This window comes from Felis catus, chromosome E1 (assembly GCF_018350175.1).
Source record: "Felis catus isolate Fca126 chromosome E1, F.catus_Fca126_mat1.0, whole genome shotgun sequence".
NCBI classification, from domain to species: domain Eukaryota; kingdom Metazoa; phylum Chordata; class Mammalia; order Carnivora; family Felidae; genus Felis; species Felis catus.
This window is the reverse complement of record NC_058381.1, coordinates 25447320-25464211: the sequence shown is the minus strand read 5'-3', so window position 1 is coordinate 25464211 and position 16892 is coordinate 25447320. Positions and strand designations below refer to the sequence as shown.

The window sequence follows — 16892 nt, the reverse complement described above, 5'->3', positions numbered from 1 at the left end:
GACAGGATAGGAATTTTAGAGTACATCCTGCAGAACTGGATAACCATAGGGAACTCTGAAAATCTACATCATATTCCAGGAGATCTGAAAGACTGTGTAGGGGCACCTGGCTGGCTCGGTCGGTACAGCGTGCGACTCTTAATCTCAGCGTTGTGAGTTTGAGCCCCACATTGGGTGTAGAGATTACTTAAAAATAAAATATTTAAAAACGAAAGAAAGAAAGAAAGAAAAAAGGAAAGAAAGAAAGAAAGAAAGAAAGAAAGAAAGAAAGAAAGAAAGAAAGAAAGAATAAATCTGAAACAGGAAGAAATAGAAAATTAGAAGAGACCCATAACCAGTAAGGAAATCGAATTAGTAATAAAAAATCTGCCAAAAAACAGGAGTCCAGGGCCAGATGGCTTTACAGGGGAATCCTACCAAACATTTAAGGAAGAGTTAACACCTATTCTCTTGAAACTGTTCCAAAAAATAGAAATGGAAGGAAAACTTCCAAACTCTTTCTATGAAGCCAGCATTACCCTGATTCCAAAACCAGACAGAGACCCCCACTAAAAAGGAGAATTATAGACCAATTTCCCTGATGAACATAGATGCAAAAATCCTCAACAAGATATTAGACAACCGGATCCAACAATACATTAAAAAAATTGTTCACCACGACCAAGTGGGATTTATACCTGGGATGCAGGACTGGTTCAGTATCCGTAAAACAATTAACGTGATTCATCACATCAATAAAAGAAAGGACAAGAACCATATGATTCTCTCAATAGATGCAGAGAAAGCATTTGACAAAACACAGCATCCTTTCTTGATAAAAATACTCAAGAAAGTAGGGATAGAAGGAGCATACCTCGAGATCATAAAAGCCATATACGAGCAACCCAATGCTTATATCATCCTCAATGGGGAAAAACTGAGAGCTTTCCCCCTAAGATCAGGAATGAGACAGGGATGTCCACTCTCACCACTGTTATTCAACATAGTATTGGAAGTCTTAGCCTCTGCAATCAGACAACACAAAGAAATAAAAGGCATCCAAATCAGCCAGGAGGAGGTCAAACTTTCACTCATCATAGGTGACAGGATACTCTATATGGAAAACCCAAAAGATTCCACCAAAAAAACTGCTAGAACTGATTCATGAATTCAGCAAAGTTGCAGGATACAAAATCAATGCACAGAAATCGGTTGCATTCCTATACACCAACAATGAAGCGACAGAAAGAGAAATCAAGGAATCGATCCCATTTCCAGTTGTATCAAAAACCATAAAATACCTAGGAATAAATCTAACCAAAGAGGTGAAAATCTATACACTGAAAACTATAGAAAGCTTATGAAAGAAATTGGAGAAGACACAAGGAAATGGAAAAAAATTTCATGCTCCTCAATAGGAAGAACAAATATTGTTAAAATGTCAATACTACCCAAAGCAATCTACATATTCAATGCAATCCCTATCAAAGTAACACCAGCATTATTCACAGAGCTAGAACAAATAATCCTAAAATTTGTATGGAACCAGGAAAGACCCCGAATAGCCAAAGCGATCTTGAAAAAGAAAACCAAAGCAGGAGGCATCACAATCCCAGACTTCAAGCTATATTACAAAGCTGTAACCATCAAGACAGTATGGTACTGGCACAAGAGCAGACACTCAGATCAGTGGAACAGAATAGAGAACCCAGAAATGGACCCACAAATGTATGGCCAACTAATCTTTAACAAAGCAGGAAAGAATATCCAATGGAATAAAGACAGTCTCTTCAGCAAGTGGTGCTGGGAAAACTAGATAGCGACATGCAGAAGAATGAACCTGGACCACTTTCTTACACCATACACAAAAAGAAACTGAAAATGGATGAAAGACCTCAATGTAAGACAGGAAGCCATCAAAATCCTCAAGGAGAAAGCAGGCAAAAACCTCCTTGATCTTGGCCGCAGCAACTTCTTACTCAACACATCTCCAGAGGCAAGGGAAACAAAAGCAAAAATGAACTCTTGGGACCTCATCAAAATAAAAAGCTTCTGCACAGCAAAGCAAACAATCAGCAAAGCTAAAAGGCAACTGATGGAATGGGAGAAGATATTTGCAAATGACATATCAGATAAAGGGTTAGTATCCAAAATCTATAAAGAACTTATCAAACTCAACACCCAAAAAACAAATAATCCAGTGAAGAAATGGGCAAAAGACATGAATAGACACTTCTCCAAAGAAGACATCCAGATGGCCAACCAACACATGAAAAAATGCTCCACATCACTCATCATCAGGGAAATATAAATCAAAACCACAATGAGATACCACCTCACACCTGTCAGAATGGCTAACATTAACAACTCAGGCAACGACAGATGTTGGCGAGGATGCGGAGAAAGAGAATCTCTTTTGCATTGTTGGTGGGAATGCAAGCTGGTACAGCCACTCTGGAAAACAGTCTGGAGGTTCCTCAAAAAACTAAAAATAGAACTACCCTGCAACCTAGCAATTACACTACTAGGCATTTATCCACGGGATACAGGTGTGCTGTTTCGAAGGGACACATGCACCCCCATGTTTATAGCAGCACTATCAACAATAGCCAAAGTATGGAAAGAGCCCAAATGTCCACTGATGGATGAAGGGATAAAGAAAATGTGGTGTGTGTGTGTTACCCTATTTATTTATTTTTTGATTGGTCTCTCTCTTTTTGTTCTTTGTTCATTTCTTTCTCTTTTTTTTTTTTGTAATTTAACTTTATTTTTTATTTTTTAAAATTTACAGGGGCGCCTGGGTGGCGCAGTCGGTTAAGCGTCCGACTTCAGCCAGGTCACGATCTCGCGGTCCGGGAGTTCGAGCCCCGCGTCAGGCTCTGGGCTGATGGCTCAGAGCCTGGAGCCTGTTTCCGATTCTGTGTCTCCCTCTCTCTCTCTGCCCCTCCCCCGTTCATGCTCTGTCTCTCTCTGTCCCAAACATAAATAAACGTTGAAAAAAAATTAAAAATAAATAAATAAATAAATAAATAAATAAATAAATAAATAAAATAAAATCTTCAAAAATAAATGAAATAAATAAAAAGTAATGAATGAATGAATGAATAAATTAAATAAATAAATAAGACTGTGCAAATGCACAAGGCTGTGCACATGCCCAGGGAGACACATGGGAATGGAGAAGATTCTAGTTACTAATTTCAGGCTGACTTTAAGGCTCTTTGCAAGCAAAAGTGAAAGCTGAGTCTGTCTTAGAGACTGCTTGAGGTTTGAAGTCTGTTCCTAATGGATTTTAATTTTTCTTCATATGTTTAGGGAATGAGTAACAGTATCTAGAACCCCATTCCCAAAGAGTACAAGAAGAGAATTACTCCTCTGGACAAATTAGAGGGAGAAATGGAGAAAGCAAAATAACAGTGCGATCATATAAGGGTACAAAAGTGACCTAGCATTGAGGCTGCACCACAACTCCTGAACCCGAGAATCACATATACAGGGTAAAAGTGAAGAGCTCAATGCCCTTTGCCTTCCTATAACCTATCATGAATGTCTACCTGATGACCAGCTGGGAATATCAAAAAAAGCAGGGAGATAAGGGGTTAAGGAAGGGTAGGAATGAACTAGGGATTCTTGGCTATAGGGTCTGACCCATGCACTCCCTTCTCTCCTTAGAAGTTTCATATTTGTCATATATCATCCCTGGAATGAAGGTAATAGCCATTGTTGTATGTTCCTGCACGTGTCTGGGGCTCACAGATCATATCAGAATAAGAATTAGGGAAGAATAGGAAGGGGGAGTTTTATGTCAGTGTAGCCTCAGTACAGTCTTGAGCTAGTCTCCTTTCTAGAGTGAAGGTGTATGCTCCTTTTGGATTGTCCAGGACCCCCACTGATCCTCTTCTCCATTCCATGAAAACCCTTCCTCTTCTGCCTTGTCCAGGTCTGAATTCTTTTCTCTCCTCCCTTATCTGTCTCTGTTCACTGCAGTATTATCCTATACTCAAAGCCATCAGTTTGTTCCCACATATCCCCAGCCACATGGTTCCCTGGAGGGACCAAGTGCCAAGATATCTGGGTTCCTGCACAGAGAACTCAAATACCAATGATGACTATTCAGTTCATCTGAAAGCAGAACCTGCGAGAAGGAATTGGGTAAAGGTAGTTTGTTTGGAAGATAATCACAGGAGGGACTGAGGAGAATGAAATAGAGAAGGAAAAGATCACATAAAGGTCATTAACTAGATTGTTTTTGTGGGCAACAGGGGCTCCAGTTAGCCAGGACCTCCTGAGAAACTACAGGATGCCTCTCAGAATGGTCCGTCTGAAGGATGGGAGCCTGGATCATCATCCCCTCTCATTCCCCTTCAGATGAGTTTGCCCTGGACTGCACTTGTCTATGGGTCTAGCAGACTCCTGTGGCACTGGGGACTGTCCTAGGGCAGAATATGGAAGATGCACACTATATGGCCATGGGCACTGTCAGCGCTAAACACACCTGACTCACACAGAACTATCCACTACAGCTGTGACTGAAAGCAGAGATGAGTTGAGGGGATATAAGGAGCAAGCCCAGAGGGTCTGCCATAGACCCCTCCCCTTATTTCTAAAACTTTCTCATCAGAAACTATTATTGATGACAACTTATAATGGGTGTTTATTTCTGTCACTTCCTCTAACTGACAACATTCAAATATGAAATTCCTGGCTGGGAGAGAGGGAGAAATGTACTATTCCACTAACCCTAGGAGATAGATCAACAGGAGGGAAGAAACACAAAAGGGCTTCTACATGACTCAAGAAAAGTGTAGTCACTGATAATTTGATGTTTCAAGTGCTTCTATAAGTTTCAGATAGTTTTTCTGTTTAAACCCAGATTGGATTTCAGTTTTTCTCTGACATTTCTCAAGATAAGATTTCAAGGATCTTGTCTAAAATGGTTCAATGTCTGAGGTCAAGGAATGCTTCTTACCTTTGTTTAAAAAAACTTCCAGAGCTTTTGGTTGCTACTCTTATGCGTGGAAACAGTCATGATTTATACTTTTTGCAAGTAATAAGGCATCTATTTAATTCTTAGATGATATATAGGATTTTTGGGTTAGTGGTTTTCCTGGTGAGCACAGGCATTCTATGCTGTTGGAGAGTGGATATACTAGTAACTAACTTCCTGGGGTGCCTGGGTGAATCAGTCAGTTTAGAGTCTGATCTTGCACATGCTCAGGCCATGATCTTGCACAGTTTGTGGGTTTGAGCCCCATGTTGGGCTCTGTACTGACAGCTCAGAGTCTGGAGCCTGCTTCAAATTCCGTGTTTCCCTCTGTCTCTTCCCCTCCCCTGCTCTCTCTCTCTCTCTCTCTCTCTCAAAAATAAACATTAAAAAAATTTTTTAATGACTAACTTCCCATAATTGCATAGCGCTTGACCTTTACTGCATATACCTTCCCAAAATATCTTGCTACCACAATACCTAAAAACTTGGACAGCATGATAACATAAATTGGAAAAACAAATATTTTCCTCTTAATAATTGTATTATGATTAATTTAGAGGGAAGCAGAAAAGACAAGAAAAATGGTGGTGGTCATCAAAGGCCATTTTGGCTAGATTACACGGAGAGTGAACCCAAGTAGAGGGGTTTGTTCACTCCCTATGCCTATTCTATTATCTTCAATGACTGTTGTTAACTGTTACAAAGGAAAACGATACTAGTTCTGTCCACCAGAGGGCATTTTCAAAATAGAATGGATAACATTATGTTACAAAATTTGCTCTTGCCTAATTGGAGAATGATCCAAAGTTCTAAAATTGACATCCAGTTTCAGAGAGGGTGTGTCTCTTCTGAAGAAACCAGGTCCCTGAGGACACTTGTTAGCAGAAAAGAAAGATACTACATATCATCAGGATGTAAGAGAGATTTCTGTTGCTAGTCTACAGTGAGTAATACTAAGGTATCATCTGGGTTCTAGATCTTAGTACATGATGGACTTAATGATCCTGATTGTTCATAGGATCACGGGCAGGTTCTATTTAGTTAGGAGTACCTGAACTCTCCCATCTTCTCTTGGATATTAGGTATAATTCTTTGATCCCAAACAAAGAATTTTCTTATTGCCTCACCAAAATCCTAATCCATCCAGTTGACAGCAAAGTACTAAGATTGAACTTTTTACTTATCTCTAGAAAATCAACAAGAAAACAGACAACCTCAATCAAATTTATACAGACCTGATGGGTGGTTTCTTTGTGGGATCCTCAATTACTGAAGTACTTATTGCTTTTATCTGCTTGGCATCTCTGCCATCACTTTCTTCTGCTAGCAGACTCACGTTCTAGGCAGAGAGAAGGCATATGACCAAACTAGGTTAATCATAACACCTCACCTGCAGGGATTAGGGCACCAGCAGTCATGAACATGTGCAGATTCTATCTCCCAGGAATTGCAATTTTGAATGGAGACACATAGAAACAGTCTAGAATGGAGATGCCCTATGTCAGCATAACAAGAAGTTTTCTGAGGTACCTGGACTGCTCTAGGGTCTATTCTTTCCAATCTAGGCAGAGTGATTAAGAAAGAAAGAAAGAAAGAAAGAAAGAAAGAAAGAAAGAAAGAAAGAAAGAAAAGGTATCCAAATTATAAAGGAAGAGGTAGAACTGTCTCTACTTGCAGATGGTATGATCTTATATGTAGAACACCCTAAAGAGTCCATCTGCCAAAAAAACCTGTTAGAGCTAATGCATGACATTAGTAATATTACAAGATACAAAATAAAAACACAAAAATCACTTCTGTATCTATACACTAGCTACAAACAATATAAAAAGGAAATTAAGAAAACAATTCCAAATAACTCATAGGAATGTTATGTGCAGCATAGCGACTATAATTAATAATACTGGTATTTACAAGTTGCTAAGAGAGTAGATTCTAGAAGTCCTGTCACAAGAAAAAAATTTTTTTGAAGTGTGTATGATGACAGATGGTATATTAGACTTACTGTGGGGATCATTTCACAATGTATACAATTATCAAAATGTTATCTTGTACACCTGAAACCAATACAATGTTATAGGTCAATTATGCCTCACTTTAAAAAAAAGATTTCTGGGGCACCTGGGTGGCTCAGTAGGTTAAGTGTCCAACTCGATTTCAGATCAGGTCATGATCTCATGGTTCATGAGATGGAGCCTGGCATCAGGCTCTACGTTGACAGCGTGGAGCCTGCTTGAGATTCTCCCTTCTCTCTTTCTGCCCCTCCTCCATGCTCTCTCTCTCTCTCTCTCCTTCAAAATAAATAAATTAACATTAAAAACTAATGTAAAAAGGTTGCTTGTATATATACACTCCTAATAAAGAGTAAGCTCCTTGAAAACAAACAGGCAAAAAAAGAAATTCTATTTGTAATAGGATCAAAAAGAATAAAATACTTGGGAATAAATTCAACTAGGAAAGTGTAAGACTTGTATACTTAAAACTATCAAATATTGCTGGATAAAATTAGAGACCTAAACAAATAGAAAGACATTTCATGTAATGGATCAGAAGACTTAATACTGATAAGATGTCAATACTACTTGAAGTGATCTAAAGATTCGATGTAATCCCTAGCAAAATCCCATATTCTTTTGCAGATGGAAAATGACAAGATTCTTTTATTTATTCCAAGATTTCTGATATGATCACATTTAAGAAATACTTCATTTAAAAATTAAGTTTATTTATTCATTTATTTTGAGAGAGAGGGAGAGCAGGGGAAGGACAGAGAGAGAGAAGGAGAGAGAGAGAATCCCAAGCAGGCTCTGCACTGTCAGCACAGAGCCAATTGCGGGATTTGAACTTACAAACCATTACGAATCAAGAGATCATGACCTGAGCGAAACCAAGAGTCGGATGCTTAACTGACTGAGCCACCCAGGCACCCCAAGAAATACTTTCTAAATCCCATAAGGAATCAGTAAAAAATAAATGTTACTAGAAGATTAATTTATGGAAAATAGTATGGCGATTCCTCAAAAAATTAAATACAGAATTACCCTATTATCCAGCCAGCCCAATTTGGGGTATATGACCACAAGAAATGAACACAGGGATTCAACTAGATATTTGTACACCCATGTTCACAGCAGCATTATTCACAAGCACCAAAAGCAACCCAAGTGTCCACTCACAGATAGACAGAAAAACAAGTATAAAAAGGGATGAAATTCTGATACATGCTACAACATGGATGAAACTTGAAAACATTACGCTAAGTGAAATAGGCCAAACACAAAAGGAAAAATATTGTATGAGTCCACTTATATGAGGTACCTAGCATAGTCAAGTTCATAGAAACAGAAAATAGAATAGAGGTTACCAGGGTCTGGGAGGTTGGGAGATGGGGAAGCTATTGCTTAATGAGTACAGAGTTTCTGTTTGGGGTGATGAAAAAAGTTTTGGAAAGAAATAGTAGTGACATTGCACAACACTGTGATTAGAATTAGTGCCACTGAATTGTACACTTTGAAATGGTCAAAACAGCAACACACACACAAACAAAACAAAACAAAACAAAACAAGACTATTTTTTCCAAGGCCCATGAGCTGCTTCAACATCGAATTTCTTCTCTTTCCCTTAGCATGTAGCAGTCACTTTCTGTTTAAATCCAAAGGAATTTAACTGATCCACCACCACCACTTTCCCATTCTTTGCTGATTAGGAATTCTGAGTAGTTGTTAGATAAGCCTTTATGCTTCTGTGTTTCAGACATCCATGATGCCCATGCAACAAAGTGAACGGAAAAATCCATGAGAACCATGTGTGGCTTCTTGAAAAAAAGTGGGAGAAAAATGAGTGACATTTTTGACCTTTAGGTTTATGAAATTTCAGTTAAAGAGAATCTGCATTTGGAATCCTCAGCTTATGAGTTAGGCTGAGAGAGATGGAGGAAGGGCCTCTGGCAGAAAGAAGAATGACTACCAGAAAAAACTTTTAGTAAGTTTATTTATTTATTTCGAGAGAGAGAGAGAGAAAGAGTGAGAGAGAGAGTGCAAGTGGGAGAGGGGTGGGACGGGGTGGAGAATCCTAAGCAGGCTCCACACCATCAATGCAGAGCCGGATTTGGGGCTCGGAGTCATAAACAGTGAGATCATGACCTGAGCCAAGATCAAGAATCAGACATTTAACCGACTAAGCCACCCAGGTGTCCCTGTGACTATAGGAAATTTTAAACAAAGAAGCAAACAGCAGTTTGTATACAGAATTGGCAGAGGATAGACTAGGGGTTATTAGGACATGAGGGAGGAGAAAGCCCTATCAGAAAAAAAGACTGTGCTCTTACAAGTGAAGGGCACATGAAAAATCTTTACTCAGATATAATGGTCTTGGAAAACAGGCAGTCCATCAATTGTTACTATTTCAGGGAGGATTGGGGACCCCAAAAGATATAACGAAGAATCAAGCAGTACCCTCAGAAGCCGCTGAATCTCTTCCTGGAAAAAAGTTTAGGAAATTGTGGAAAGTTACCCTCTGAGGGGCTCCTGGCTGGCTCAGTTGGTAGAGCAAGTGACTCGATCTCAGGGTTGTAAAGTTTAGCCCCATGCTGGGTATAGAGATTTTAAAAATAAAATCTTTAAAAATTAAAAAAAGGAAGAAAGAAAGCTGCCCTCTGAAAGCAGTAAATAAAGAGCAGGGCTGGTAAGTGAGGCACTAGAGTGTACAATGAAGGAGGTGTTCCCTCTCAGGCTCCCAGAAGTGCAGGCTGTGTATAAAGCAGACCTATTCTCTACAATTCAAGTGTATTTTCTGACCTTGAGTCTCCATCCTGCCTGAGGCAGAAAACAATCTTGCCAATTTAAGGCAAACAATCAAATTCAGTTATGCCTTAATTCTTGTAGTGTGTTGAGGGGCACCTGGGTGGCTCAGTCAGTTAAGCATCCAACTTTGGCTCAGGTCATGATCTCACAATTTGTGGGTTCAATACCCATGTTGGACTCCAAGCTGGCAGTGCAGAGCCTGCTTGAGATTTTCTTTCTCTCCTCTCTGCCTCTTGCCCACTCACACTTTCTTTTTCTCTCAAAGTAAGTACATAAACTTAAAAAAATTTTTTTAAATAAAATATAGTGTGTTTAGTTTTGTTTCTACTTGGTCCTTCTTCCCTTTGGACTTTAACCTCCCTGAGTGGGGGGGCGCCTGGGTGGCGCAGTCGGTTAAGCGTCCGACTTCAGCCAGGTCACGATCTCGCGGTCCGTGAGTTCGAGCCCCGCATCGGGCTCTGGGCTGACGGCTCGGAGCCTGGAGCCTGTTTCCGATTCTGTGTCTCCCTCTCTCTCTGCCCCTCCCCCGTTCATGCTCTGTCTCTCTCTGTCCCAAAAATAAATAAAAATGTTGAAAAAAAAAATTTAACCTCCCTGAGTGGGGATAGGAGGGTGGTCATGGAAGTAAGAAGTCACTTTCTCAGTCTCTACCTATCTGGTCTTCTCTGCTGGCTGTTTTTATTTACTTTCTTAGTATTTTTTGCTTTACAATACAGAAATGGCTTTTGAACTTACAATCAGAACTTACTGACTTTTGTTTCAGATATTACACAGTGATGTCCCCACCCTTTTACCCCTGTTTTCCAAAACAATGGGGGATTCAGAGCTAATTCTATGTTGTGGAAAAATCTCTTCTGGAAGAAGCAAAAAAAAAAAAAAAAAAAATTGTGTGTGTGCGTGTGTGCGTGTGTGTGTGTAAGCCCATCTTACACATAAAGACATATGATAAAGGAGCATGCTTAGGATGTATATGAAGCTGGGCTTAGAATGTATATGAAGCCAAGGGAACCCACAGACACTGAGACACATGAAATGGGAGCCAGAAAGCTCCACAAATGACAACACCACAAAAGGTCCTACATCAGACTGGGTTCAATCCTCAGCTGACAATGGAAAGCTCATTCCCTAGAGCCCCACCAAGGACATGCTGGGTTAAGAGGAAGTTTTCAGACCTTAGGCTCATTGACTTCATATCTCACTCTAGAAGCTCACCACAAGACAGGAGTTAGAAGGGTATAGTATTATGAAAATAATTGTAAGTGCCTGTATTTGTTTCCTAGGGCTACCATAGCAAATTACCACAAATTAGGTATCTTTAAATGTTTATTTGTTTATTTGTTTATTTCCTTTGAGAAAGAGTGAGCAAGAGAGCAGGGGATGGGGCAGAGAGAGTGGGAGAAAGAGAGAATTCCAAGCAGGCTCCGCACTGCCAGAACAAAGCCCCATGTGGGGCTCGAACTCACAAACTGTGAGATCATGACCTGAGCCAAAACAAACTTAGCTGGACGCTCAACCAACTTAGCCACCCAGTCTCCCCAAATATTTATCTATTTTTTTTCAACGTTTATTTATTTTTGGGACAGAGAGAGACAGAGCATGAACGGGTGAGGGGCAGAGAGAGGGAGACACAGAATCGGAAACAGGCTCCAGGCTCTGAGCCATCAGCCCAGAGCCCGACGTGGGGCTCGAACTCCCGGACTGCGAGATCATGACCTGGCTGAAGTTGGATGCTTAACCGACTGCGCCACCCAGGCACCCCTTATCTATTTATTTTTGAAAGAGAAAGAGAGCAAGCACGTGAGAGTGGGGGAGGAGCAGAGAATGCCAAGCAGACTATGCTGTAAGCACAGAAGCCTGAACCCATGAACACTGAGATCATGACCTGAGTCAAAATCAAGAGTCAATGACGCTTAACCAACTGAACCACCCAGATGCCCCCTAGGTGTCTTTAAACAACAGCCCCTTTTGTGAAGAAATTGACCATCACTTCATCTTTTCATCACTGGATCAAGGCTCAAATCCCTGGATGGGAGCATTTGTTTGATTTTGTGTTCTGGCTGCTAAGAAGGAGAAAGATGGAGGGAGGATTGGCCTCTCTGGTTTATGTAGTGGGAAGAGAACTGCTACTTCTTACCAGGAAATAGTTGGATGGTGGACAGGAAAAAACAAAGCCCATTAATCTGGGTCTTAGGAATAACTATTACAAGTTTCCTTTCTCTTTTTCTTTTAAAGAGAAAGAGGTAATTCAGATGCTATTGTTTGAGAAGGGGAAGTTTCTATGTGAGGTAAATTTTTCTTCTCAGGTCGTGGGAAGCTTAGCGTCACAACTTCTTACTGTGGACCTCCTCCCACTTGAAGTTCCATTACATAGATGGTATGTTCTGAATATCTGGAAGGAACTGATAAGACTCACGGCAAATCTAAAACAAGGAAGCCCTTTCTTATTTTCTCTACTTTCTAGCCCCAGCAATGCAAACTCTCCTAGATTGACACCTAGTCTGTGGATTTAGACTGCTATTAGATTATGGAAAACACTGTTGCTCAGGAAGTGAAGTTTTGTGGACTAGAGGATTATGCTGAAACATTTTCATGTGTCCTTCTAAAACTCAGGAAAAGTATAGAATTGGATTGCCACATTCTGGAAAGAGAAGAACCACAGTGGGTCTAGTGAAAGATGGATAGAGCTGTAGTAGTCAAAGAAAGAACCCTGATGATAAGCAGGTACCTGAATGAGACCTTTCCAGCTAAAATCCAGAATTGGGAAGGGGAAAATTGGGGGATTTTAATTTTTCTCTGGCAGTAAGAAACAGATTCATTTTGGGGAACATCAATTTCTCTTAAAACATAAGGAAAAGGGATCATTCTGTTAAAATCCAAATGTTATGATTTTAAAAAGAGCTAGCATAGTATTATTTGGGTGGTGTCATCTAATAAACTAGACGTGAGAAAAGGGGCACCTGGGTGGCTCAGTCAGTTGAGCCCCGACTTTGGCTCCAGTCATGATCTCAAGGTTCATGGGTTCAAGTCCTGCATTGGGCTCTGTGCTGACAGCTCAGAGCCTGGAGCCTGCTTCAGATTTTGTATCTCCCTCTCTCTCTGTCTCTCCTCTCTCTCTTTCCCTCTCCTTTTCTCTCTCTCTCTCCCTCTCTCTCCTTCAAATAAATAAAAAAAAATAGAAAATATAACTGAGCAGAAAATAACATGACTTCTCAGGTAGTATATAATGTAGCTGTTGGATAAAAAGTGAATGTTCTGCCTTGACCCATTTCGAAGGCTTCAGAGGCCAGTATCAAAGAGGCATTCATAAAGGCTTTGAGGAGCTAAACTAACTAGACTGCTTGTCCTACTTGCTCCAGACCAGTGTCTGAGAGCCCAGTCCAGGATGTGTGGGTAGGACTTGTCTGATATTACTTGATCTCCTTCCCTAGAACATGCAAAGTTTACACTGTTCCAGGAAAAACTGATACAAAATGGTCAGCACATGACAAATTCTGAAAAACTTGCCTAGTGGACTTCAAGTCTGACAAGACACTAGAAAACATCAAAAATACAAAACAGAACACACAGAAATATAAATTCCTCCAAAGCCAAAAATAACCATAAACAAAGACAAACTACAAAGGACAAACCAGGAGAAATATTTTGCACCACTTGATACGGGGTTCCTATTCTTAATACATATTATTAGAAGTATATATAGAATTATTATATATACATTATTATATTATAGTATATATAGAAGTATATATAGAATTATATATATTAGAATATATATATATATATTCTTAATATATATTATTAGAAGTAAATCATTCCCTAGAGGGAGAAAAAAGGAGAAAAAAATAAACAGGCATCTCATGAAAAATAATAATCAAATGGCTAATAATATGAAAAGGTTTTCAATATCGCCAAAAATTTAAAAATACAAATGAATACAGCAGTAAGAAAATGTTTTCATTTCACCTACCGGAGAGGCAGTGTAAAAGACCAATACTACCAAGTGAATTTTCAAGTTATGGAAATGAGCAATCATGTCCTGTGAGTGAAAATGCAAATTGGTACAGCTTTTTTTGCAGGGTGATATGGCAATGCTCGTCAACCTTTACAACATGTACTTCTTTTAAAGTATCAATTCCTTTACTAGGAATGTATCTTACAGACATATTCATATACATGGAAAAAGATACATGTAGAAGGTTGTCCACTGCAGTATTACAATAGGAACTTTAAAAAAACTTAAAAAAAAAACCCACCCAAGTTCAATGTAAATATCAAATAAAAAGGAAATTGTTAAATAAATTAGTAAACATCCATCTAATGGAAGACTCTGGAGCCATTAAAAATAATGAGATCAATATCTTTTTATCACATCAATGTTCAGCTCAATAAATTATTACAAAGCAATTACACCCACTAACAGTCCAGGTGCCCCTTCATGCACTTTCCTAGTCACAAGCATCTTCTCCAGAGATAACCATTTCCTTCATTCTATCACTACAGATTAGTTTTGCCTGGTTTGAACTTTATATAAGTGTAACCATACAGAATATTTTCTTTCATGTGGCTTCTTTGAGCATCATTATTTGTAAGATATAGTCACATTGAATCTTGCTATAATTTGTTAATTTCTGTTTTTACATGGTATTTTTATTGAATACACTAAAATTTATTTGTGCAGTCTGTAACTGGTTGTCTCTAGTTTTGATTTATTATGAATATTTTTTTATTGTTTCTTTTACATTTTTTTCTTTAGTTTATATATATCTACATTTCTGTTAGATATATACCTAGGAGTAAAGCTGTATACACTTAAGTCCTTTAAAAAAATGACAGCATTATTTATTTTTTTTAAAAACTAATATATAATATTTTTCTTCTTTATCTTTTCTATACTCTGTACATTTTATAATTTTAAAAAAAGCATGATCTCAAATATAAGGACAGAGATCTTGTCCAAAGAAATGGAAAAGATAATCAGGGTAATTAATAAGAGTAATAGCAGTTCAGTGCATAGACATCAAAGTTAACTTTGAGCTGCCTGACAGCCCAGACAGGATATACTCTGAGTAATTCAGGGTAAATAGGTGTTCTCAATATTGATAAGAATGCCAAGAACACGATTCATCATGTGTTGCCTAATGAGGCAATGGCCGTTTTTTTAGCATAATTGAAAACTGGATTTCAAAAAATAGGGGAGTGGGGTAGAAGGCAGGGTAAGAATAATGAAAGAGGTAGGAAATGTAGGTTTGGATTCCATTGTGAAGGCTTTAAAAGCCAAATTAGGAGAATGTAGACTTTATGATTTGGACAATGATGAATCATGAGAGGTCTTTAATCAGGGAAGTAAAACAATATATTTATACTTTAGAAATGTACCCTGCTATCAGTAACTATGTAACAGTAAGCCAACACCCCACATTTATAACTACTTGCCCCAAGAAATATAGCTTAATATAACCACTGGCACCAAAAATCAAGTGTCTACTCCATCCAACCAATGGAACAACAGAACAACAGTGAAGCAGAAATGAGCCTTTCCAGTCTCTAGTCAATTATTTTTCAAACTAAGTCTGACACCAGGAGGGAGAGGTGTTGAGCCCTGGAAGACAGAGCTTAGCTCGGTGGGGAACAAAGGCCAGAGCCATCTCCCTCTCCCATCCTCCATCCAAAATCCCAAAGGGAACCAGTTCTCCTCACTGAACTTGCTTGCACCGGGCAAACACACAATGCTGTGCTTCTGTGGATCCATCCCTCTGACGGGTCTGCCTCCCTCCCGGTGCTGCAGGGCCCCTCCCTTGCCACCGATGGCAAACCGAGCTAAGCCTACTCCTCCCGCCCCTGTGCACCTTGTAGACACCCCCCCCCCCCCCACCGCTTATATGCCAGATCCCATCACAGCAGCACCACAAGCCTGGCAGTGTGCAAGTAGCCCAGACAAGGGCCACACCACTCCACAGTGAGTCTTGCCCCTGGGAGAGAGGAAGATAAGGTACACACCAGTCTGACTGCGGCCCCAGCTGTGGGCTGGGAACAAACATCAGGTCTGACTGCAGCCCAGCCCACCAACACAAGTTATCCAGACAACACAGGGGAAGTGCCCTGCAGTTCCGCACCACCTTAGGGACTATCCAAAATGATGAAACGGAAGAATTCTCCTCAAAAGAAACTCCAGGAAGTAGTGGCAGCTAATGAATTGATCAAGAACGATTTAAGCAATATAATGGAACAAGAATTTAGAATAGTAGTCATAAAATTAATCACTGGGCTTGAAAAAAGTATAGAGGACAGCAGAGAATCTATTGCTACAGAGATCAAGGGACTAAGAAATAGTCATGAGGAGCTAAAAAATGCTATAAATGAGGTGCAAAATAAAATGGAGGTGACCACAGTTAGGATTGAAGAGGCAGAGGAGAGAACAGGTGAATTAGAAGATAAAATTATGGAAAAAGAAGCTGAGAAAAAGAGAGATTAAAAAATCCGGGAGTATGAGGGAAGAATTAGAGAACTAAGTGATGCAATGAAATGGAACAATATTCGTATAATAGGAATTCCAGAAGAGGAAGAGAGAGAGAAAGGGCCTGAAGGCATACTTGAACAAATCATAGCTGAGAACTTCCCTGATCTGGGGAAGGAAAAAGGCATTGAAATCCAAGAGGCACAGAGAACTCCCTTCAGGTGTAACTTGAATCGATCGTCTGCATGACATATCATAGTGAAACTGGCAAAATACAAGGATAAAGAGAAAATTCTGAAAGCAGCGAGGGATAAACATGCTCTAACATATAAAGGGAGACCCCTAAGGCTAGTGGCAGACCTATCTACTGAAACTTGGCAGGCCAGAAAGGAATGGCAGGAAATCTTCAATGTGATGAACAGAAAAAATATGCAGCCAAGAATCCTATATCCAGCAAGTCTGTCATTCAGAATAGAAGGAGAGATAAAGGTCTTCCCAAACAAATAAAAACTGAAGGAATTCATCACCACTAAACCAGCCCTACAAGAGATCCTAAGTGGGATTCTGAGAGTGAAATGTTGCAAGGACCACAAAGTACCAGAGACATCACTACAAGCATGAAATCTACAGACATCACAATGACTCTAAACACATATCCTTCCATAATAA

At 39.5% G+C, this 16892-nt stretch overlaps 1 long non-coding RNA gene across 1 annotated transcript in view; it reads right to left on the bottom strand.

Moving 5' to 3' along the window:
* Positions 1-16892, bottom strand: part of LOC111557857 — a 41275-nt gene that overhangs the window by 13511 nt on the left and 10872 nt on the right. Inside the window, exon 2 of the long non-coding RNA XR_006589753.1 lies at positions 6202-6305. This is a non-coding gene — a long non-coding RNA (uncharacterized LOC111557857). The remainder of the gene's footprint in view (positions 1-6201; positions 6306-16892) is intronic.